The sequence below is a fragment of the Pleurodeles waltl genome, chromosome 12, assembly GCF_031143425.1.
Source record: "Pleurodeles waltl isolate 20211129_DDA chromosome 12, aPleWal1.hap1.20221129, whole genome shotgun sequence".
Classification (NCBI taxonomy): Eukaryota; Metazoa; Chordata; class Amphibia; order Caudata; family Salamandridae; genus Pleurodeles; species Pleurodeles waltl.
Genome location: NC_090451.1, coordinates 119,639,927 through 119,665,744, shown reverse-complemented (window position 1 = coordinate 119,665,744; position 25,818 = coordinate 119,639,927). Strand labels below are relative to the sequence as shown.

The 25,818-nt window shown below is 46.9% G+C and overlaps 1 non-coding gene across 1 annotated transcript; it reads left to right on the top strand.

The window, feature by feature from the left end:
- The first annotated feature begins 20,182 nt into the window (after nt 1-20,182).
- Nucleotides 20,183-20,254, top strand: TRNAH-GUG (transfer RNA histidin (anticodon GUG)). The gene has a single exon. It is a non-coding gene; the product is annotated as a tRNA-His (tRNA).
- Nucleotides 20,255-25,818: the final 5,564 nt, after the last annotated feature.

Sequence of the window (25,818 nt, the reverse complement as noted above, 5' to 3'; positions counted from 1 at the left end):
GGAGGCTGGACACATGTACAATGGCTGCCATCAGTGCTGAGGCCAGAGTCTGAAAATCTTAATGTTGACCTGCCCTCCAGGTATGCATTGGTCTGTTGCAACTGCCTCTCTACACCCTTGATGGCATTCAAAATAGTAGACTGCCCAACAGTGAGGGACCTGAGGAGGTCAATGGCCTCCTCACTGAGGGCAGCAGGGCTGACTGGGGCAGGCGCTGAGGTGCCTGGGGCGAAGGAGATGCCCACCCTCCTGGGTGAGCGACCATGTGGCATACGCTGAGGGGCTGCTGGGAGGGTGGTGCTGGTAGGGGGGGTGTCAGCTGTACCTGTAGATGCGGTGGGCACAGAGGGGCCTGCCACCGCAAGGGTGCTCCCATGAGAGGAGGAGTACGTGTCGCTGATCTCAGCTGCTGGACCCACCGTGTGGAGCTCCCCTCGCCTTCCGTCCCACTGGTGGCTTCAGACTCTGTTGTCTCGCCCTCCAGGGCCATGTGGGATGCAGCTCCCTCCTGCTCCGGTGCCACTGCTCCTCCGCCTGATGATGCTAATGCACACAAGAACAGGGTGACCACAAAAAGGGGGGGGAAGACAGAAGAAAGACATGTTGAGTGCATGCAATACTGCTACCGTTGGCGGACACTACAGACACAGAAGCCCCCTGCACTACGCCGTGCACTTTGAGTTCCCTAATTAATCACAGGGACATGGGTTACAAGGCCTATGCCCGATTGCTGCACACATGGAAGTCACAGGAGCCTGACTAGGCGTAGTTGGCTCTGAACACAGGTGGGGTGGGGTGCCACATGGCCTGCCTTACGACAGGACCTTGCCTACTAAACTCGCCCTGGCCTATCGGAACTCACAGCCCACTTCCCCCACCCAGACGCCTCTGCGCGCAGAATCAGTTGACTGAGAGTGTACTCACCACGTTGTGGCTGCTGTGATGCTCTCAAGCGCCCATCCAACTCCAGATACGCAACCGCCAGGATCCGGAACATCAGAGGGGTCATGGTGCAACGGGCACCCCTCCCACGTTGGGAGGCCATCCCCAGTTGGGCCTCCGCCGTCTTCTTGCTACAGCGGCGAATGTCCTCCCATCTTTTACAGCAGTGGGTGCTCCGTCTGTGGTGGACCCCCAGGGCCTGGACTTCCATGGCGATGGCACGCCAAATATCCTTCTTCTGGTGGGCGCGGACCTACAGGAATAGTACAGGGGAAAAGGAGAAGATATAACCGTCCGCACCGTCACAGTCATTAGCCCGCAACCCTACCCTTGCCATGACGCACATGCACTCACCGTCGTTTCATGCACGCCTCATTCTCACCCCCCATCTTCCATCCACACCACTCCACACAGGCATTGCCCATTCGGCATGCTCACAGTGTACTTACCTGTTTGTCTGGAGGACCGTAGAGTAGCGTGTACTGGGGGAGGACCCCATCCACTAGTTTCTCCAACTCCTCCGTGCTGAAGGCAGGGGCCCTTTCCCCAGACACATGAGCCATGGTCTCTTCCAGATTGAGGTCACAGCAGCACTTGCAGTGTAGGTCCTCTCCTGTCAAAGATCAGGTATCAAGTGATTGAACAGAGAGAAAATGGCGGTCCCGTCCGCGGCGGTGCGTATCATCACCGCCGAAGTACATCATCATTGGCTCCTCAGACCCATAGGGTCCAATGTTAACCAATGCAGGATTGCGCCGCGGTCTTCGACCGCCTACCGCGACTGCGTACCACGCCAGTGCAGTTACCTCATATCTCCTTGTACCACATTACGGGTCAGGCAGACGCCATTTCAGGGGGGTCACATGGCATTAATTTAAAATGCGTCACATATATCTAGGCCTTGCATACACACTAATACAGGCACACAGCGGTTTAAAAAAATTGAGGAATAAAGTTGTGTTAATATACCTCAGTGTTGGTTGATTCTCTGCTCATTGTTCTCCTCCATAGAGCACGTCCGCTGGGGCAGATGAGGAGGTGGCGGCATCCTCTGGTGTATAGACCGTTGGTGGACCCGTCGACAATGGAGGAGCGACATGTAATTGTCACCTACAGACTTGATCGTGCCACAGTCCTGGAACTGTGTGCCCAGTTGGAGCCAGACCTGATGTCAGCTATCTGCCATCCCACAGGTATCCCCCCTCTAGTGCAGGTAAAGTCAGTACTCCATTTCCTGGCAAGTGGGTCTTTTCAGACGACAGTGGCCATAGCATCAGGGATGTCCCAGCCTATGTCCTATGGGACATATCCCCAACATCATAGGTGCCATTGATGGGACACATGTGGCCTTGGTCCCCCCCGCAGGAGTGAACAGGTGTACAGAAAACGGAAGAGTTACCATTCAATGAATGTGCAGATGGTGTGTTTGGCCGGCCAGTACATCTCCCATTTGAACACCAAGTTTCCTGGCTCAGTGCATGACGCTTACATTTTGAGGAATAGCAGCATCCCTTATGTGATAGGGCAACTCCAGAGGCACCATGTATGGCTATTAGGTGAGGACATGGACAATATACAGTGTGACTAGGTGTCTGGGTCTTGGGATGTCCCTAAGAGTTAGTGTGTGTCTAACAGATTTCCCTCTACATTTGCAGGTGACTCTGGCTACCCCAACCTGTCATGGCTACTGACCCCAGTGAGGAATCCCAAGACAAGGGCAGAGGAACGCTACAAGGAACCCTTGGGGCGAACTATGAGGGTTATAGAGAGGACCTTCGGCCTCCTGAAAGCCAGGTTCAGGTGCCTCCATCTGACAGGTGGTTCCCTATTCTACTCACCAAAGAAGATATGCCAGATCATCGTCGCCTGCTGTATGCTTCACAGCTTGGCTTTGCAACGACATGTGCCTTTTTCTGCAGGAGGATGGTCCAGATGGAGGTGTTGTGGCAGCTGTGGAGCCTGTGGACAGTGAAGAAGAGGAAGCAGAAGAAGAGGACATCGACAACAGAAACACAGTGATTCATCAATACTTCCAGTGAGACACAGGTAAGAAGACATCACTGCCTGCTACATCTGACATAATTGTTCTACCTCTCATCTGTCCATCACTTTCACCCAGTGTATGGACCCTGAGTTGTCACTTTCCCTTACCCTTTCAATTTCACAGATGTGGGTCCCACTGTGACATCTGCTTTGTTTCCGCATGGACTAGAGCTGTGTGTCATAGGTATGTTGACAATACAATGGATATAGCATTTTTACACATTTATTGCAAATACACATTTTCGAAAGCACAGACTGACTCCAGATTGTTTTGTCCTTTAAGGCTGTTTATTTTAATGCTAAATATTGGAGGGTGTTGTAAAATGGTCAGGGGTGATGGTGGAGGAATGTCCATGGCAGAGTCCAGTCTATTAGTCTCACGTGTGCATTGTCCAAAGGGGCATGGGAAGTGGAGTTGGGGCAGTTTAAGGATGGACAGGGTGACAAAGTGGGACAGAAGGATGACAATCAGGGTGGGCTCATTTCTTGGCGGGGGTCTTGGCATTGTTCTCTGTCTTTGTCCTGGATCTCAGGGACCGCTTGCGGGTGATTCTCCATCTGCAGGGGGTGGGGTGCTGGTGTCGTGGTCCTGTGGTGGTGCCCCCTGTCCACTAGCGCCGGCGGAGGTGGTGGGCAGTTCATCATCAAGGCTAGTGTCAGGGGCCTCTTGTTGTGCCACAGTGTCCCTCCTGGTGTTGACGAGGTCCTTCAGCACCCCTACAATGGTGCCCAGGGTGGTGTTGATGGATTTGAGTTCCTCCCTGAACCCCAAATACTGTTCCTCCTGCAGCCGCTGGGTCTCCTGAAACTTGGCCAGTACTGTTGCCATCGTCTCCTGGGAATGGTGGTAGGCTCCCATGATGTTGGAGAGGGCCTCGTGGAGAGTGGGTTCCCTGGGCCTGTCCTCCCCCTGTCGCACAGCAGCCCTCCCAGTTCCCCTGTGTTCCTGGGCCTCTGTCCCCTGAACCGTGTGCCCACTACCACTGCCCCCAGGTCCCTGGTGTTGTTGGGGTGGTGGGTTAGCCTGGGTTCCCTGTAGTGGTGGACACACTGCTGCTTGACGTGTCCTGGGGACAGAGGTATGGGCCCGCTGGGTGGGTGCTGTGCTGGTGTTTCCAGAGGGGGGAGGCTCTGTTGTGGCTTGTGCCAGTGTGAGGGGAACCGACTGTCCTGAGGTCCCAGATGGGACGGGCTGGTCATCTAGATCCAGTTGGACAGAGCTGCTGTCATCACTGTGGGCCTCTTCGGTGGGTGGAGTGGACATGGCTGGACCCTCCTGTCCGGTGATGTTGGGTAGGGGTCCTGCAGGGGTGTAAAGGCATGATTATTGCATCTGTGTGTGCCATGGTGTGCAATGGGTGGGTGACCCTGTACCCCAGTGCTTGCATTCTTGTGTGGGACCTTGTGTGATAATTGGTTAGGGGTGTGTGTGGGTATGTGCAGTGGCCATGCATTGGTGTTGCATGCAGGGCTTGGTGTTGGGATGGGTGGGTTGTGATAGTGGGACATATATGAGGAGTTTTAGTGATGGGGGTGAGGGCGAGGGTGGGGGTATGTGATAGCATGAAGGTAGGGTGGGGGATGAAGTAGTGAAAGATTTGCCTTACCAGAGTATATTCCTCCTGCTACTCCTGCGAGACCCTCAGGATGCAGTATAGCCAAGACCTCCTCCTCCCATGTTGTTAGTTGTGGGGGAGGAGCTGGGGGTCTGCCGCCAGTCCTCTGAACTGCGATGTAGTGTCTTGAGACCACGGAACGCACCTTCCCCCGTAGGTCATTCCACCTCTTCCTGATGTCATCCCGTGTTCTTGGGTGCTGTCCCACTGCGTTGACCCTGTCCACAATTCTGCGCCATAGCTCCATCTTCCTAGCTATGGTGGTGTGCTGCACCTGTGATCCCAATAGCTGTGGCTCTACCCGGATGATTTCCTTCATCTTGATCCTGAGCTCCTCCTAAGAGAACCTGGGTTGTCTTTGCAGTGCCATGGGGTGGTGTGGGTGATGTGTGGGGTGGTGTGTGTTGTGATGTGTGGGGTGATGTTTAGGGGTGTGTGGTGTTTTTTGCGTGGATGTTGTGTGAGTGATGGTGTTGAGTGCCTGTGGATGCTAGATTGTAGAAGGTGGTGTCTCTCTCTGGCCTTCAATCACAATTGTGGTCGTAAGGGTTTGTGGGTGATGTGGGTGTGTGTTTTAGATTGTACTGGATGTGTGGGAGTGGTGTGTGTATGTGTATCAGGTGTGTGTATTTGGAATTGTCCAATGTGGTAGTGTTTTGTAAATGTGTGTGTATTTTGAGTGCAGCGGTGTGTACGCCAATGGAATACTGCGGTTGAAAGACCGCCGCGTGGATTCGTGGGTCGTGATAGTGGGGGCGTCTTCCTGTTGGCATGATGGTGGAGGTTTTGTTTTCGCCAGTTTATCACTGATCTTTGGTGTGGCGGACTTGTGTGGGTGTCTAAATTTTGGTTGATTCCGAGCTGTGGGTCCTAATAGTTGTGGCAGAATTCCGCAGCCGCGGCGGTGTGTTGGCGGTCTTCTACACGGTGGTAGGCGGCATTTACAGCCAATGTTGTAATGACCCCAATAATGTCTACCAGCATGGATGACATGTGACTCCCACACCTTGTATTCCTCATTGTTTTAAGTAACATTTCCTATACATTGATTTATACACTTGTATAGCTCATTTCATGTTTGTGAAATAAAGTGCTCTAATGCCATACATTGGGGTGAGCAGAGCTATACAATAGATACATGTGAGAAAGGGACTAAGGAGTGATGAAGGACATCTTTGCAGGGTGGTAGTGAGGGAATCTGTGATGAAGGAGGTCATGTGGGGTCCCCAACAAAGACTGTTGTACTGGGCACCAGCAATGCTAAAGCCAACTCTGCCTAGTACCCTAGATAGATCTAACATTTAAACCCACCCCTCCTCACCCTTTAGCTATCTCATGCCACGTATTCCTGTGGCATGTACCACACATATGAAGCTAGCAGGTTGAAAGGAGGTTGGGGGAGGTGTAAGAGGGGGACTGGCTCTTCCATTTGCTCTGCCACACTGACCACCGCTGTTAGATAACATAATGCACTCTCTCCTCCTCTTTCGATGGATGGGGAGGAGTGTAAAAGAACGCGAGTGTGATGGATTGCCCCATATGAAAGGGAGTAACTACCTTTGGTATGAAAGCCGCTCTGGCTCTCAGCACCATCTTGTCTGCATGAAAAGATGTGAAAGGGGGTTTTACACTAAGAGCCTGAAGCTCACTCACATGCCTAGCATGTTGTTCCCCCTGATGCCGGCAATGTCGATGTGCACACTGTTTGCCATGCATGACATGGTGCATGGAAAAAGTGCACCAGACTTGCTTGAAGTGCAGCAGTGTAGCTGGCATTGACTTTAGGCTCTGGCCATGCCACCACCTGGACTGCGCTGCTGACACACCACCAGCCCCGCAGGAGTGTCATAATGCGGCGGTCGGGGTGCTACTGGCTTGGCGACGTTCTCCTGACCACTGCTGCGGTGGTCTGGCAGTCCGCCAAACTCATAATCAGGTCCATTGTCATTATCACTACTCAGCTTGTTAAATGTTGTAGCTACAAAGAAGTAATCTGACAACAGACACAATCTTTGTCTTGTAAATGGAACACTTCAGGATATCAGTATTTCCTAGTGTGGTGACTGAAACAGGGAAACAATAGGGAAGATGGTATACAAAAAAATGATTGTCTATAAGTTCCACCTCCTCATTCCAGTCGTAACCTTTTAGGTGATCTCCACCTCATATGTGACAAAGAGCAAGAGGTACAAACCAAAACTCCACACACCTTATGGGTACAATAAATATAAATTTCCTGTTTTTTCTCATGTCTCATCACTGAGATAGGACAGAAAGCAGGGATTCCTACTGGTCTCAGATCTACAAAGTCAAGCTGGGATCTCTCTGTGACGGGCACATGGGGAGAGGGTTATGTAACTACATTTTTTATGAACTGGGATGACAATTGTGTCTTCGTTTTCAAAAGTTCTCGCTACTGTGGAGGACTTTGCCATCTGTGAAAGAAAGAGAGAGAGAATATGGGTGTGTGGGAGGATTCAGCTCTCTCCTACACAAAGATATGGTCTAAGATGATAATTATTCCTCAGCGAGGTAAAAATTATTGTCTTGACTTATTGTTGGTGGAAGAGCATTGCCCATTAGTTTGCTCACTTCTGTTCTGTTTCAAGGGCATCACTTTGCATATTCTGCTTTTATAAGTACGTATATTATTGGGCTATCCTGAGCATGTGCATACTTTTTTTTTATAGACACATGTTTCCTAGCAATAAAAGAGACATGTTTTTGTTGGTGTCTTGTTACTTTATTGCTGAGCACTGGCAGAGAGGTTGCTGTTGTTTTAGCTGTGGTAAAGATTGGAAAGCTTGCAAAACAAGCATTGGCAAAGCTACTAAGTCTCACCTATGCAAGACCTATTGGCTTTGCCAGTGCTTTTCAGCCATGTTGTACACCAGCCTAACTGCTGTTCAGCATAGCTAAAAGTTAGTGGCGTAGAGGAAAGTGGTGTGGAGTGTTGTAGAGTGGAAAGTTGAAGAGTGGAGTAAAGTGTTGTAAGTGGAGTGTCAGAGAGTGTTGTGTATTGGAGTTGTGTAGAGTGGCATACACTGGAGGGGCATAGCATAGATTGGACTAGTGTAGAGAGCATTGGCATAGTGCTGCAGACTATAATTGCGTAGAGTGCAGTGGCATTGATTACAGTGGCATTGAATTTAGTGGCATAAAATGCAACATTGTAGAATGCAGTGGCATAGAATAGAGTGGTGCATAGTACAGTGCAGTGGTGCAGAGTGCAGTGAAGGGACGATGAGTGGAGTGATGCAGCATGGAGTGGAGCAGGGAGAGATGCACAGAATGGAGTAGGGTATAAAGGCATAGAGTAGAGTGGCATAGAGTAGAGTGGCATAGAGTAGAGTGGCGTAGAGTACAGTGCCATGGCATAAAATGACAGATTTGAGTGAAGCAGAAGGCAGTGGCGCAAAGTAGAGTAGAGTGGCATAAAGTGCAGTAGCATAGAATGATGCAGAGTAGAGTAGGATAGAGTGGTGAAGACTGGAGTATAGTGCCGTTGTTATGCAGTTCCTTAATGGTAATAGGACTGCATGTTTAGGGTGGCAGAACAGTAAAGTTTGGGAGGCTGAGTCTGTTCATGCAGTTAGTAACTGCTGGCCTAACTCCTGACTAGCTCACGGTACCTAATCCAAACCTCCAAACCCTTTGGGTTAAAAGGTTATTATGGTAACCTGATAACCTGAACATGGTACTCCAACTCCCCAGGAAAGCCATGGAAACAGGTCATACGACTTCTGTATGGTTACTCATGCATACCAAGGAAAGATAAAAAGATGAGAGATACGTTTTTAATAAATTTATTGAAACAGTCGCAATCTAGCATATAAAGAGTGAGCTGCAATAATTAGGCAGATGAAAAAAAGCAAGGTAATCAGCATTACAAACATGGTAAAGGAGATGAACAATCCAACCATAATGTATGTGGTTCTGGAGTTACTAGTGGTTCCTACCTAACCCTATGTCTACTCTGACAGCATAGTGATTGTAACCGTCTGATTGTCCCAATCAAAGGGATCAGCCCCCGCCCCAAACCCGGAAACAGTGTCAGGAATCAGCCTGTAATGTAGATGGCAGTCCTCTCAGGAAGCTGGCAGATCAGCACCAGCTGAGCTGCAAGTCACATAGCGCACGTCCCGTGATAGTTGTGTCCGGGACGCCCTCTGCCCTCCTTGCGTCAGAGCACCGTTTATATATTAAACCATACCACATTGGAAATTTACTTCTAATGCAATGCTCTGTCTAGGTGATAAAAGCTGTCTCCTGAACGGACAACACAAGCTAGCATATTGTGTACCGCGTTCCATAGTCTTGGAGAGAAAGTACTGAATATCTGCTGTGCAAAGTCTAGCTACACTAGCAGCACATTCCTTGCTTTCCTAGAATAAAAGCAACCTGATAAAAATGTGTAAAAGCCATTGCTAAAAAGCAGCCTTATTAAAAGGAATAAAATATGAATATACATCAACTAGAAAACTAAGCTAAAACAGAGGTGACCAACCTTAGTCTTAGAGATCCTCACGACACCCTAGAGTGCAGTGGCATGAAGTGCAGTGGCATACATTGGAGCAGCTTGGATTGGAGTAGTGCAGAGTAGAGTAGCATGGAGTTTAGTGGTAGAAAGTGCAGTGTTGCAGAGTAGAGTGTCAGAGTGTAGTGGTGTAAGGTGGAGTAGAATTGTATTGAGAGCAGTGGCATTGAATACAGTAATGCAGAGCAGAGTGCAGTGGTGTAGAGTGCAGCAACATAGAATGCAGCTCTGTAGAGTGCATTGGCATAGAGTGCAGTGGTTGAGAGTAGAGTGGTGTAGAGTGCGGTGGCATAGAATGGAGCGGGCAGAGTGGAGTAGAGTGGTGTATAGTGTAGTGGAATGGAGTAGATTCTTTCAGAATAAAATGAAATGGTGTAGAGTGGAGTGGTGCTGGGTAGAGCATAGTTGTGTAGAGTGGTACAGAGTGTGATGGCGCATGGTAAAGTGGTGGAGAATGCAGTGGCATAGAGTGCAGAGTAGATTAGAGTGGCATGCAGTGGATTGAAGTAGAGTGCAGGCACATAGAGTTGAGTGTTACAGAGTAAAGTGCATTGGTGAAGAGTGTATTGGCAAAGAGTGCAGTGTTACAGAGTGGCATAGAGTACAGCGGCATGGATTGGAGTTGTGCAGAGTAGATTGGTCAAGACTTGAGTGCTGTAGAGTGCAGTGGTGTAGAATAGAGTGGTGAAGAGTATAGTTGGCATTGCGTTGAGTGGTACAGGGTAGATTAGAGAGCTAGAGCATGAAGTGGTGTAGAGTGCAGTGATGTAGAGTGGAGCGGTGCAGAGTGCAGTGGCGTGGAGTGGTGTAAAATGGAACGCTGCAGAGCAGAGTGAAGTGATGTGGAGAGGCACAGGCAAAACTGCCCAAATTCTAAATGTGTTTACAACTAATATCCATGGGTAGTGATGTGCTTTCAAAATTGTAACATTGCAGCAGCGCAGTAATATTACTGCAAATAATCTCTGTGACAAATTACCATTTCTCATATGTGAGGTCCTGCTTTGATTTAAAAGAACCTTTTTTAGGGATGTTGCACGAAACATAAACACACAGTTCTCTGCAAAATGTCTATAATAGACTCTCACACACCACCCACATTAAAAATAAATTCAAAGAAAACAGTATTTAAAACAATCTGATTAAGAATTACTCAAGGTCATCAGGGCAAAACTCCCTGCAGAACAGAGCTGGCTCTATCAGGGGTCCCCCTAGAAGGTTAGGGCCAAGGGCCAGAGTTAACTTTGCCCGGGCCTTAAAACATCTCTGTGCAGTGTTTAATTTGTAAATAAAAACGTGCAGGTGCCAAAAAGCTCTTCTTTGAATCTTGCGGCTGCTGCAATTAAATGTGCTTCCATTGAATGCGGAGGCAGCCTAATCCTAAAGCCATCACAGGCCTCTTTGGTCCATTTGCAGCCACTCCCTGCCCCTTTAGCTCACTCCTGCAGCTTTCTGCTTTCTCCCTTTGTGACGCTTTTTTCTCTTTCTCCCCCTTTCCCATATATGGCTTTTGCTGGCAGTAAATACCTGATGCAGAAAACTAAGTGCCAGCCCCCAAAAATAACTGCTGGTGCCCCACACCGGAAACCACCGGCTCAAATTAAGCACTGTCTATGTGTGCATCGGTAGCTGAGTTTTTGAAGGATAAGTCTAAAAAACGGAGCAGCACAACTCTTAATCTCTTGAAAAGAAACAAGATAATGAACGTATGAAGGCAGTCTAGGTTTAAATGTCTTCTTCTAAAACTGAAAAGTATACTTGACTTTCCCCAAAATGAACAACCTGTCGCAGTCTAAAACAAACATTGGCAAAGTCAATAGGTTTTGCCTATGCAAAATCTATTGGTTGTGTCATTTTATTTGTAGATGTTGCACAGCAGTTGAGCTTGTGTGTAACATGGCTTAAAGGAAAACAAATGCTATGGAGCAGTCAATGCTGGCTACCTCATAGTGCTTTGTCTTTTGCTTGGAACCATGTTGCATAGAAGCTCAACTGCTGCACAACAGGTAAAAAAACATTGGCAAAGGCTATAGATTAGGCATAGGTGAAACCTACTGGCTTTGCCAATGCTTATTCCTCTATTAAGGCTTACGGAACAAGACAGAGCAGCTGCACACTCAGGGGCAGATTTAAGAAAAGTGTCACTGCACCCACCAAGAGCAGCACCACTTTTCTTGCGCTCCTCAGCGCCCCCCTAACGCCACCATGTGTGTGCCGTATTTAAAATACAGTGCACCATGGTGCGGGGCAAAGGGCAATAGCGTCAACATTTTTGATGCTATTGCTGTACTTTTCAGGGTTAGTGCCAAAATTGTTCGTGCTAACCCTGAACAATACATAGGGGCCCATTGTAACCAATGGTGTATCCCCTTTTAACGCCTGCTCTGCGCATGGGTTTAAAATGCCCCCAAAAAATAGCGCAAATAAATCTTTTACATTTCTTTTCACCAATTTGTTGCTGCCCCCCTAACAGAGGAATGCCATCCTAGCATACATTATGCCTGGCGCAGGCATAATGTGGCACAAGGGGTTACAAAGTGGTGTAACTTTGTAAATCTTGCACAGCAATTTTGGCCTCATAGGACCACATTAGCGTAAAAGAATTACGCTAATGTGGCGCAAGGAGGCTCTAGGCCCTCTTAAATCAGGGCCTCATATCCTACATTTGCTACTCGGATAAAGACAAAAGCCTTTGCTAATTCTTAAGACAGTGATGTGCGGGATCTTAACTCGTACAAGGTCAGATCTGCAAGCTGTTCCATTAGCCCTCCTGAAGGATATGGGAAACCCCATTCCCTGACTTTGATAAATACAAGCTGAAGAAAAAATACAAAGATAATATGTAACAAATGAGCACATATAAAGTAGACTAGCTAAACCCAGAGCTACACAGCTCACCCTAGTAGAGGCCAACTTCATTGCTATAATCTAATTCACACCTTGAACCTCTTTCAGCACAAAAAAACAAGAGAGTTTTAACAAGTGCAAGGTCTGAAAAACATATAATACGCCAAAACTATAGCTAAAGTATGCACAGTGGGGTTAATCTCATTGTCTTAGGTGACAGCAAATGAACCTTCCTTTGTCCATTTCTTTTATGTAGGAGATGAGTCTTGCAGGGCACAAACGGTCCTGCTTAAACTTGCAGAAGCCAGTGTGACACAGAGAACCACTGCTCCCAGGAGTGAACATACAAGCACTCCAGGGAATCTACAGCTGCAAGTAGGGTGTTAAGAGATAATCATATATTATGTGCTTTTGTGTTATTGCTTTCCATACATCACATATGTACCAATGTATTTTAAAATGAAACATAGATGCTGTTTCTCATTAACTTACAATGTCTTTTAGCCCCAGTTGCGCACGTTAAGTTTCATGATTCTGCTACTATCAGAACCCATTTTATTCAGAGTAGTACATTTGCACATAACTGCATAGCATAACCTCATTTTCAGAGTTGCCAATAAGAAGCAGAATGTAGATTTTCCTAGTAATTTATGACGGAAAGTCTTCATTTTATTAAAGACACAGAGGTGAATATTATGCGTTCTTTTCTTACTTTAATTCAAACAGCAGCAGTCAAGAAACTACAACTCCCAGAAGGGTTAGCTAATGTCTAACCAATGGGAGCAAAACAATAACCAGAACTGGACCAATAGGAAGGGGCCATAAACCATAGAGAGCACCCTTGACTGCAAGCAGCCCTCTTTTCTTGAACGAGCAAGTCAAATAGAGTCATGGAACAAAGGATAAATAAGTCCAACAATTGCCAGAGATAAAGAAATGGAACACAAGTCTTGAACCACAGCGATGAGCCGAGAGGGCGATGGTTGAGGAAGCTGATCCTGGACAGGTTGCGATGACGCCTCCAGAAGTCTCTTCTTGAGGATGGAACCGATTGAGCTAGCGGCGTTACCCGGAAGCTGGAGGCAGTGCTGGAGTCGCTGGGAGGGAAAGAAAAAGTACATATTAATAGAAGTACTGTGGTGGGATAATATTCGCCTCCGTGTCTTTCCGTCATAAATTACTAGGAAAATCTACATTTTATGACAAGACTGGAGGCTCTATTATGCGCGTTTAAAGCTGGTCAATAACTAAGGAAGAAGCAGTTCTAACAGGTTTACAATAAAAGGTTTTGAAGACATTATCATTTGACCAGTCTGCCGACCTGAGAATGTCCTCTAAAGTGGACCCAATGGTGAAAGCTTTTGAGGCCATAGCTCCCCTGGAGGAATGTGCTCCAAAAACGGAAATATCTATTCCCGCTAGGGACATAATCAATTTAATCCAGCGGGCCAAAGTTGCCGAAGTCACTGGATTGTGGGGTTTTCGAAAAGAGATCAATAATTGATTGGAAGAGGACGTTCTCAGGTTAACAGTTCTTTTTTCATATTCTTTTAAACAAAGACCTACACATAACTTTGGCTTGTCCGGAAAGAAAGAATAGAAAATGGAATGTAAGTTAGTTTTGGTGCGTTTGGAAATGTGAAATAGGACCCCTGAAGGAATTGCCGGGCAGAGACATCTAGGCACCTAACGTCCGAAGTCCTTTTTATAGAAATTAAGCATAGCAACATGGTAAGCTTAGCAGAGAGCATTTTAAGAGAAAGGCTTGGGTTATCTGGCCAGGAGAGGAAAAGATTTAAAACTAGGGAGACGTCCCAGATATATGAATACTTCGTAGAAGGGGGTTTGGAGAGCTTGACTCCTTTCAGGAGACGACAGATTAAAGGGTGCGACCCAATAGGGTTGCCGTCAATATTTGAGTGGTTCATGGAAATAGCCGATCTGTAAAGATTTATTGTGCGGTATGACTTACCTAAGCCCGCCTGGGCGGCTAGGAAATTAATAATAAGGCTTAGATCCGCTGAAAAGGGATTGGAACACTTTCCCAGACACCAGCTTGACCAAAGAGCCCAAGCTGATTTATAGGCTCGTCTCGTGCCAGGTGCCCATGCGTTATTGATGAACTCTGAAGCTTCTGCCGAAATAGTATGGGTCTGTTGGGTAGACCGGAAATGAGCCAGGCTGAGAGTGTTAAAGATTGGTCGAGAATCAGATTGTGAGGGCGATCGAAAGGATCTAGAATGAGGGATGGAAATGTTGGGAGTAGAATAGGAAAATCCACTGTCAGCTCGAGTAGGGGAGGGAACCAAACCTGAGATTGCCAAAAGGGGGTTAGCAGGACTAGGGATGCCTTCTGGCGTCTGACCTGGTTCAGAACCCTGTTGATCAGGATAAAAGGAGGGAAGGCATAGTTGAGGGAACCGGACCAATCTTGTAGGAAAGCGTCAGTAGCCAAAGCCAGTGGATCCGGGCGCCAGCTGAAAAAATGGGGAAGCTGAGTGTTGAGTCTGGACGCAAAGAGGTCTATTTGGAAAGGACCCCATTTCCTTTCTATCTGATGAAAGACAGACTGGTGTAATTTCCAGTCGCTGGAGTCTGTGAGGTGGCGAGAATGCCAGTCTGCATTGGAGTTCAATGATCCCGGTAGATATTCTGCTACGAGGGAAATTTTGTGGGACAGGCAAAAATCCCAGAGACTCTTGGCTAGTAGAGCCAGCGGTCTGGACCTGGTGCCCCCTAAACGGTTGATGTAACGCACTGCTGATATATTGTCCATACGGAGCAGAATGGAGCATCGTGCACTGTTTTTTGTGAAACTTTTGATCGCAAAGGAGCCTGCAAGAAGCTCTAAACAATTTATGTGCAATCTGGACTCCTCTGTGGACCATATACCGCCAGTCGATATCGAACCACAGCGGGCGCCCCAACCCGTGAGACTTGCATCTGATTCTAACACAAGATCGGGCACAGAGGGGAAGATGGATCTGCCGTTCCAAGCCTCTAAATGGGATATCCACCATTGGATTTCCATCTGGGATTCTTGATCCAAGGAGACGAAGATGAAGGATTTTGAGGCGCTGGAGGGCGCAGTAGTGAAGGGGTCCTGGAAAGATGGCCTGGATAGAGGACGAGAGAAGGCCGACGACCCTTGCGAGGGCCCTGAGAGAAATAGAATCTTTTTGAAGAGTTAAGATTAGTTCTTTTTTTATTGCAGAAACTTTGGAACGGGGAAGGAGCAGAGCGGCCGAAACGGAATCTATTTGGAAGCCTAGAAACTCTATTTGATGACAGGGTAGAAGAACTAACTTTTCGTGGTTTATCATGAAACCGAGATCTGAGAGGAGAGTGGATGTTATCTGCAGGTGAGATAGTAAGGATGATTTGCTCTGGTGCATGATCAAAATGTCGTCGAGATAGATAATCAGTCTGATACCTAGGGAGCGGAGGAAGGTTACAACCGGTCTCAATAGTTTTGTGAAGCACCAGGGTGCGGAAGATAGGCTGAAAGGAAGAGAGGAAAAATGATAAGTTTTTGAATTCCAAAGAAATTGCAAAAACTTTCTGTGAGAAGGATGAATAGGAACAGTCAGGTATGCGTCCTGTAAGTCTAGTCTGACTAACCAATCAAACTGGAGCAAGATATCCCTGAGATGAATAATGGTTTCCATCTTGAAGTGTCGATAGATGACAAACTGATTGAAAGATTTGAGGTTGATTACCGGTCTTAGCTTTTTGTTCTTTTTGTGGACGAGGAATATAGAACTGGTGAAACCGGATGGGTCTGGCGTGCAAGGATGGATGGCGTCTTTTTTTAAGAGAGATTGTATCTCTAAAGAGATTAGAGAGGACATTTCCAGAGAAAACTTTGGTAGAGGAGGAAGACAGAATTGGAGAGGGGGAGAAAGGAGTTCGATCTGATATCCCTGAACAGTCGAGAGTACCCAAGGATCTGCAGAGATTGACTTCCACTTTTGAAGGAAGAAGCGTAGGCGACCTCCTACGGGAGGGCCAGAAGGTTGGCTTACCTTGATTAATGGGCGGTCTGGAGAAGCGCTGGCCACGGTTGAGGAAACCCCTAGCTCTTTGTGGGTAAAAGTGGGGTTTGAACTCGTGAGAGTAGGAGTTGAAGGAATTGGCATATCCTCTTGAGCCTTGATTCCTGTATGTGCGGCTGGTAAAGCGGCTCCTACCTCTACCGGCCCGGGAAAAAACACGTTGGTTAAAAACTTTTTTGAGATTTTGTTGGGCTTTGTCCAAGGATGAAAAAGTCGAAACGAAATGGCTAACGTCTTTTATGAAGTTATCACCAAAGAGTTTCCCGTCGGCCTGAATGCCGGGGTCTCGAGTGGCCAAGTTGGCTAACTTGGGGTCCATTTTGAGTAGAAGGCCCTTACGCCTTTCGTGAATAATAGCCAAGTTTGCATTGCCCAAAAGACAAAAAGCTTGCTGAGTCCAAAGGGAAAGATCTAAGGGATCAATAGACGATTCTTCTAACCTGGCTGATTCAGCTATGTCAAAGATCCTTGCCAGAGGGCCTACCACATCCAGGAGCTTGTCCTGACAAGTGGTCCAGGCCTTGTCCACTCCCTTACGGGGATCCTTACCGAATTTGGTAAAGAAAGTGATGAGAGAGTCATCAATAGGTGGGGTTGCTGTAATATTGGAGTCCAATGATGGTCTGGGGCATTCTGATTTTAATTTGGATCTGGTTTGCTTATCTTAAGGAAGGCGTAAGCGGGAAGTGATGTAATCACCTACATGGTCTAACGGAAGCCATTCTGTTGAATTAGGATGGTGTATGAGGGACGGATCAAACATGGGAACACCCTCTGAGTCGACTACGCTGGTAGAGGGACCACCTGTCGCAATTTTGATACGTTTGGGGGAAGGAGAGGATGGGGAAAACGTATCATCCGGATTGTCGGACTGAGATAACTCATCCATGTCCTCATCGTCTGTGTCCAAAATTTTTGAAATCACAATCTTTTTAGGCGCAGTAATATGTTTTAGTTTAGATTTACATTTTGATTGAGATGCCGTATTTTTGGCGGAAATCCTCTCCTTTGAAGGAGGCCTGGGAGGAATCAAGTCCTCAGTCTGGTGTGAGGCAAGCTCACTTCCTGTCTGTGCGCCTTTACGTGATTTGGAAGAGGATAATTTTCGTTTTCTGCTTTCCCCCGCAGAATGGGCCATAGATTTGGACACCATGGACATGACAGAATTTTCGATATTTTTTTACATTTTGTCCATAGACGCTTTCATAGCGTGTTTTACAGAGGACTGGATAAATTTATTCAGATCCTGTTTAAAGGATTCCTCATCCTCCTCAGAGGCAGACCTTGAGAGAGAACTCCCCGATTCCATGGTAAAATAAAATTATTGTGGGCAGAAATACCAGAAAAAACTGGTCCCAGAAATGTATTGTAGGAAAAACACCAAAGCAAGGTTGAGGAAGGGTTAATAGGAGCAACACGCTCCGAGAACTGAAATTTGACTCCTCCCCAAGGCGGAGACCTGAAGGGGAAAAAATTCAATTGAAACGCGAAGCGGCACCAAGGAGCGGCAGCGATATGAACGCTGTCCTCTGGAGCCGACAACACGTGGAGCCGCTTCTAGGAGAAAGGCTGCGGCAGACAAGAGGAAGAGGAGCCGGGAGGCAAAGCCGCGCCAGACCGGTAAGGGATTCCTTGTCAGACGCGCGTTAAAATGAGACGCGCGCTGACAGAGGAAAAACGAACTGCGCAATCGAACGCTCAGCGGAGCGTGCGCATGTAGGACCGAAGTGGAAGGGGGGGGTGGAAGCGAGGGGAAGAAACGGGATAAAAAACCGCCGCGAAGCAGTAAAAGCAATAGGGAAATTATACCCCGAACGCAGGAACAGTAAAATACAGTAAGACTCTAAATGCATGAAATATAACACCTGAAAAAATCAATAAATACTTAGGAGACGAAAAGGAGAGTACTTATCTTGACTGCGAGCAGCAAGAAAAGAGGACTGCTTGCAGTCAAGGGTGCTCTCTATGGTTTATGGCCCCTTCCTATTGGTCCAGTTCTGGTTATTGTTTTGCTCCCATTGGTTAGATATTAGCTAACCCTTCTGGGAGTTGTAGTTTCTTGACTGCTCCTGTTTGAATTAAAGTAAGAAAAGAACGCATAATAGAGCCTCCGGTCTTGTCATAAAATTTTTGAACAATGAACACAGCATTGTATCCATGAATGATATATGATCCACAAGGACGTCTCACATTTCTCCCAGGAGAAGCTCGGGCCATCTGCTCATTTTATAAGCTTTTGCTGAACGTTATATGTTTCTGTCACTTGATTAGGCACTATAGACTTGTATTGAAAGAAAACATATATGTATAATACTATATTTCATGTATTTTAGCATTAGGCTACAACTGACCTTTTTCTAGTGAGAACTCTACTCAGTGGAAAAGGCAAATAGCCCAGTTGTTCAGAGGTGGTTTCCTCAGAGTGACCTGCTAGCTGGTGCTCATGAGTCCTGCTGACTAGGCAGCCCTTTCAGATCACCTTGCAAATGAGCTTTCTATGAATATGCCATCCAGGGTGGTATGCATGATTCTTTATTTGGTGGAACAGGAAATGGACATTCACCTTGACCACTATCCAGATAGAGACACTATGATTAGTTAGTCACCATATCCAGGGTTGGACTGGCCTATAGGGCAATCAGGCACTACCCACAGGCTGGTCTGACAAGTCAGTGTGTGGGCCAGATTTTGGCTGTTTGTGGGCCTGTTTCATGGTATGGTACACTAGTTTGTATTGTTAATTTCCCTGATATTAAACCGAACATTGTCTGTAGCAAGCTCAGATCCATATAGGTCTCCATACCTTGCAAAACACGTATACAGCATGTCTTAACAAGTTCTGAACTTCCCCAATTCTCAACCATGGGCCATTTTTTAGCTACCTAATTTATGCTGCAGTAACATAATATTAGTGATGCCAAACCACGGGGGCGTCAAAACTAGAAGTAGAGTTGTGAGAAATGGAGGAAAACAGTCACAAGGCACGTAAGAGAAGAAGGGTGGGATGCTGAGAGGGTGCTTAGGGAAGAGGGTGGCCAACAAAACACGAAGAATGAGTCAAATGATGTTAATTTATTTAGAATAAATCTCTAAACAGTGTGCCACGACACTGACAGCAAAGTATGCTGTTTTGAGGAGGTTGCTGTGTGTATATTTATGAGATGGGTTCCAGTGGGAGCCAAAACAACCAGGTGTATAAACAACAGAAACAAGGCCACGTAAATAGGCCTCGCCACTGCCGCCCACCTGCCTGGTTTGTGGTGGGCTCTAAGTCTGTGGCTTCCACCTATTAAAGCAATGCGACACTGAATGACACGTTACTGTAGATATCCTTTTTATTTCCCCAATGAGACCTAATTCACAATTAGAAATCAATAATTTTTAAATAAGAAAGTAGTGCTACCTTATTTGTAAGTGTTTAGAATTGTTATGCAGTTGAGGAAAGATCTTTCACGAACGAACGCCGTGAAGCTTTAAGAAATAAAGTAATATTTTGAAAATGAAGAATTTGTGATTTGAAATTCACCTTCTGGGTCACGGAACGGCATGTAAATCTTCAGTGCTGCCTGTGCCTGCACAGACATTATTTGCACTTATATTTTGGGTGACATTGGGCTTTATCCTAAGCAAATGGATATATCTTTCTTGGTTTTGGCGTTATTTTATGGATTTTATGGAGTCCTCTAGCTTCGGCATGAGCAGACTGATGAAGTGTGGAATGTAACACCAAATGACAAGCGCTTGAACTTCATCCAGCAAAAACATGTGTGAATCAACACGCACCAGGACTGAGCCTGATCCCTTTCTTAGAGGTTCACTTTCTAATCACCCATTTGTTTCCTTTCCTCTTTCTACTCGAGTGATTTAGTAAAAGGCTCGCGCTTCTCCCGTGACTGTCGGTCTGTCCCGTCCATGAAATGCTTGATGAGGAGTAGGCAGGAGGGTTGGGTGGATGGGAAGGAATGGGATGGTTTCCTGGTTCTGTGTATCATACCCCTGGATGCATGAATGAGTAATGCATGCCAGGGGCGGGCATGGGTAGTTCCAGCCTATGACAGAAGGAAACAGTGAGAACATCAGTAGGACTTGTTACAGGTTATCAGAGCTACGAGCGAGTAAATGCCCCAGAGCCCAAGTAGCTCGCCGTGATCGTATAGTGGTTAGTACTCTGCGTTGTGGCCGCAGCAACCTCGGTTCGAATCCGAGTCACGGCATTGCGGGTGGCAATGTCACGGCAGTTGGGCGAGATTTTTAAATCACACCTTAAAAGTATCTGGAGGGTAAGGGTTGATAGAGTGCGCTCTGAAACCGTTAGAGGTGCTTGTGAATTATTAGGGAATACACATTTCGATATTATTTGAGCAGTTATGCCAGTTTTTTAGATCCTTGTTTTACCAGCTTGGGGAGAGAATCTGTTATGTAAACAATTTGTGTGGATAGCAGCGGTAGACATTATTCACGAAAAGGAAGGAATTGGAACCTTAGCAGAAGTGGTGTCTACCAGCGCTCGCTTTAAACCTACTTGTGTTTTAGGTTTATGTCACAGCTGAGATTTTGAATAGTCAGTGTAAGAAGACCTCCTTCTTTCTGCCGAAAACAGTCTTTGTTTGTACTTTAACCGTTCAGTTCATTGCTGTCTGTTGTAGGTGATGTCTGTGATTGTTCTCGCCATGTTTACCTGTTTAAACTGCTTCTTTATGGCGGTTCTATTCCTGTCAACCTCAGATATACTACATGACAAACTCACCTCGTGGTTTGTGGTTCACTTTTAACAGAAGTTCAGGCAGAGTTGAAAGCGTGCGAAGCATTGGTGGTTCAGTGGTAGAATTCTCGCCTGCCACGCGGGAGGCCCGGGTTCGATTCCCGGCCATTGCAGCAGCTCTTATTTTTTCGATTTTATTTCGCATTTTTTAAGTATTATAAACTGGAGCTAAATACAGCCTTGAGATAAATAATTGCGACACAGGCAACAAATATATTCATTTTATATTGATTGGAAAAGGGAGCAGTCCAGCAAATCAATCGTTGACAGCAAATGTAGGAGCTCCTTCCACACCAATATAGATAAATACTTCTACAGTTGATGCCACGTCTCGATGTTGGTGTGTACTAATACTTTCACGCTGCAGCGACCTCTCTGGCTCCTCGGTGATTCAACTGTTTTCCCGAGGATATGACTGTACGTATTTTTTTGTAGTTAAAGTCATAGATTTGGTTAAAGTTATAGATTTGGCAGCAAAAGGTTGAACTGTCGGCTTTAGGGTGGTGCGGCGGGTGCCACCGCACCGGGGACCTGGCTCAGACGGACAAAATTTGACATAATGAAGCAAGATAAAGCAGCCTGCAGAGCTCTTTGCCTGTTCTGCTTTTTTGAGGGACTAATAACTACAGATGATGATTCTGGTGGCAAATGCACTTAATGCAAAAATGTATGATTTATCTGGTCACAAATATTACTCAACATAAAGTAGCCCAGAGGGTTAACGTTTCCGCTGCAAGACACAAAATGTACCATGCAGGCTACAAATTTGTGTTTTGTGTGGATAGGTGATTGTGTTACTGCTTTTGTCACACACAGAGGTTCTTTTGTTATCCGGAGTTCATAAGTCACAATCCTTCTCATATAGTGCCTTGAGCTAGGCACTAGCATCAGATCACTGCATGCAAATTGCAAGGCATAGGTTTAGAATATTATTGTTTTTCTCAATTGTTCTTTATTCTTATGGTGCTAAAAGGGTTCAGTTGGCTAGCAATAAGATTCTATTAATATGACGCCCCCAATCGTGTTACATTCCACATCCTGAGTTTATGAGGCAGAATTACTACCACTCTGTGCCTGGTTAGCATAACAGAGGTGAGGCAACCCTGGTGCAAAGTGTACATCATAAATTGCGTTGGAAAGTAGCCCTAAAGTAACACATAGGGGCACTATATGCTACTTTGTGCCAAAGAAGTGTACCGTGGGTGGTACATGGATGTTTCATGGACCCAAAAATAGGATTCTAATGCTAACCGCTATCTCTAACCGCTATCTATTAACTTTGGTATGAAGGGATTTGTATCAAAAAATTATGCCTCCTTCAGGAAGGCATAAAGTTGGGGAAAACATTTATTATCTACAAACCTTACCAACTTTGTATGTGAGTTTTACATTGTAGCGCACTTGCAAACTGTTAAACATTGTTGAAGCATAAAAGTTTGTGCTGGAAGGTTACTCTTCCAGTATAAAACCTAAGCTTGACATCACACACACACCCTTGCATTATGGTACATGGGTGTGTGCACTGGCAGAAGGCAGCCTATGGTCCGGCAGCACTAGACAGAAGAGCAACAGCACCATATCTCAGTAAACCCGGAGGTGTTTAGGCCTGGGCAAAAAATAAATTATGCATAGTAATCGGTGTAATTTTGGTAATCCCACGTTACTCTTTGATGCTAAATTACAGATAATGATGTGATTATATTCACTTGCATAATTAAGAGTAATTTGGAGGAAAAGGTCCAACAGTAAGAGCACATTCAGCAAGTGCGAGCTGCTGTTTGTAATACTGTTTATGTTCTGTTGCATTTAGCTTTATCTTCTTAGCATAAAATGAACCCCTTTGTCCATTTTGGATGCAAGAGTGCATTTTGCACCAAGAGCCTATTGCTAAAGTCCAGGAGTAATCTGACGGAAACTCCTACGGCAAGTTCATATTTGGATAGTGAGAGCAGCTCCTCACGGTCACTATTCATGTTCTGTTGCATCTAGAGCAAATTCTAAGCTATTTCATAGTGCAAAATGCTACCTAGTGTCCTTTTTGGATTCAAGGGGACTGTTTTAAGCTAAGAAAATAAAGCTAAATATAGAATTACTCTCTGTGTTATTCTGCGTAATCTCACAGAATTTGTGGGTAATTCTGTGTGATTACACTACATGGAATTCCATGGTATGCCCACTGCTAATGCTGTTGTGCTCTCTCCTAGCCACACAACACAGTGCACCACAGAAGCTGCTTAAGAACATAACAAATCTACCCCTTAATTTCTCCAGACAAAGCGCTCTTAACATATAGGTGGTCATTATGAGACTGGCGATCACTTGACCGCCAGACTCACGGTGGCGTTGGACCGCCTCCAATGCGGCGGTGTGAGGACTACATTATGACCACAGCGGTCATGCCACAATTGGACCCTTTTGGATTACGACCTCGTTCTCCGCCAGCAATTTCATTGTGGTAACACGCTATGAAAGGCTGGCGGAGAATGGGTGCAAGGGACCCCAGAGGGCCTTGCAATGCCCATGCACTTGGCATGTCCCCCTTGTAGGAAAGTACCATCTTGCCTGGCATGTTACCCCCATTTTTTCACTGTATATATGTTGTTTTAGTTGTATGTGTCACTGGGACCCTGCCAGCCAGGGCCCCAGTGCCCATAAGTGTGCCTGAATGTGTTACCTGTGTAGTGACTAACTGTCTCACTGAGGCTCTGCTAACCAGAACCTCAGTGGTTATGCTCTCTCATTTCTTTCAAATTGTCACTAACAGGCTAGTGACAAATTTTACCAATTTACATTGGCTTACTGGAACACCCTTATAACTCCCTAGTATATGGTACTGAGGTACCCACGGTATTGGGGTTCCAGGAGATCCCTGTAGGCTGCAGCATTTCTTTTGCCACCCATAGGGAGCTCTGACAATTCCTACACAGGCCTGCCACTGCAGCCTGAGTGAAATAACGTCCACGTTATTTCACAGCCATTTTACACTGCACTTAAGTAATTTATAAGTCACCTATATGTCTAACCTTTACCTGGTAAAGGTTGGGTGCTAAGTTACTTAGTGTGTGGGCACCCTGGCACTAGCCAAGGTGCCCCCACATTGTTCAGGGCCAATTCCCCGGACTTTGTGAGTGCGGGGACACCATTACACGTGTGCACTACATATAGGTCACTACCTATATGTAGCTTCACAATGGTAACTCCGAATATGGCCATGTAACATGTCTATGATCATGGAATTGCCCCCTTTATACCATCCTGGCATAGTTGGCACAATCCCATGATCCCAGTGGTCTGTAGCACAGACCCTGGTACTGCCAAACTGCCTTTCCCAGAGTTTCACTGCAGCTGCTGCTGCTGCCAGCCCCTCAGACAGGCTTCTGCCCTCCTGGGGTCCAGCCAGGCCTGGCCCAGGATGGCAGAACAAAGGACTTCCTCTGAGAGAGGGTGTTACACCCTCTCCCTTTGGAAAATGGTGTGAAGGCAGGGGAGGAGTAGCCTCCCCCAGCCTCTGAAAATGCTTTCATGGGCACACATGGTGCCTATTTCTGCATAAGCCAGTCTACACCGGTTCAGGGACCCCTTAGCCCTGCTCTGGCGCGAAACTGGACAAAGGAAAGGGGAGTGACCACTCCCCTGACCTGTACCTCCCCTGGGAGGTGCCCAGAGCTCCTCCAGTGTGCTCCAGACCTCTGCCATCTTGGAAACAGAGGTGCTGCTGGCACACTGGACTGCTCTGAGTGGCCAGTGCCATCAGGTGACATCAGAGACTCCTTCTCATAGGCTCCTTCAGGTGTTGCTAGCCTATCCTCTCTCCTAGGTAGCCAAACCCTCTTTTCTGGCTATTTAGGGTCTCTGTCTCTTGGGATTCCTTAGATAACGAATGCAAGAGCTCATCCGAGTTCCTCTGCATCTCTCTCTTCACCTTCTGCCCAGGAATCGACTGCTGACCGCGCTGGAAGCCTGCAAAACTGCAACAAAGTAGCAAAGACGACTACTGCAACTCTGTAACGCTGATCCTGCCGCCTTCTCGACTGTTTTCCTGGTGGTGCATGCTGTGGGGGTAGTCTGCCTCCTCTCTGCACTAGAAGCTCTGAAGAAATCTCCTGTGGGTCGACGGAATCGTCCCCCTGCAACTGCAGGCACCAAAGAACTGCATCACCGGTCCCCTGGGTCTCCTCTCAGCACGACGAGCGAGGTCCCTTGAATCCAGCAACTCTGTCCAAGTGACTCCGACAGTCCAGTGACTCTTCAGTCCAAGTTTGGTGGAGGTAAGTCCTTGCCTCCCCACGCCAGACTGCATTGCTGGGAACCGCGACTTTTGCAGCTACTCCGGCCTCCGTGCACTTCTGGCGGAAATCCTTTGTGCACAGTCCAGCCTGGGTCCACGGCACTCTAACCTGCATTGCACGACCTCCTAAGTTGTTCTCCGGCGACGTGGGCCTCCTTTGTGCGACTTCGGGTGAGCACCATTTCACGCATCCTCGTAGTGCCTGTTTCTGGCACTTCTGCGGGTGCTGCCTGCTGCTGAGAGGGCTCCTTGTCTTGCTCGACGCCCCCTCTGTCCCCTGACGCAATTGGCGACATCCTGGTCCCTCCTGGGCCACAGCAGCATCCAAAAACACTAACCGCACGATTTGCAGCTAGCAAGGCTTGTTGGCAGTCTTTCGGCGGGAAAATACTTCTGCACGACTCTCCACGGCGTGAGGGATCCGTCCTCCAAAGGGGAAGTCTCTAGCCCTTGTCGTTCCCTTAGAAACCTAAGCTTCTACTGTCCAGTAGCAGCTTCTTTGCACCCAAAACTGGCATTTCCTGGGCATCTGCCCATCTCCGACTTGCTTGTGACTTTTGGACTTGGTCCCCTTGTTCCACAGGTACCCTCGACTGGAAATCCATCGTTGTTGCATTGCTGGTTTGTGTCTTTCCTGCAGAATTCCCCTATCACGACTTCTGTGTCCTTTGGGGAACTTTAGTGCACTTTGCACTCCCTTTTCAGGATCTTGGGGTGGGCTATTTTTC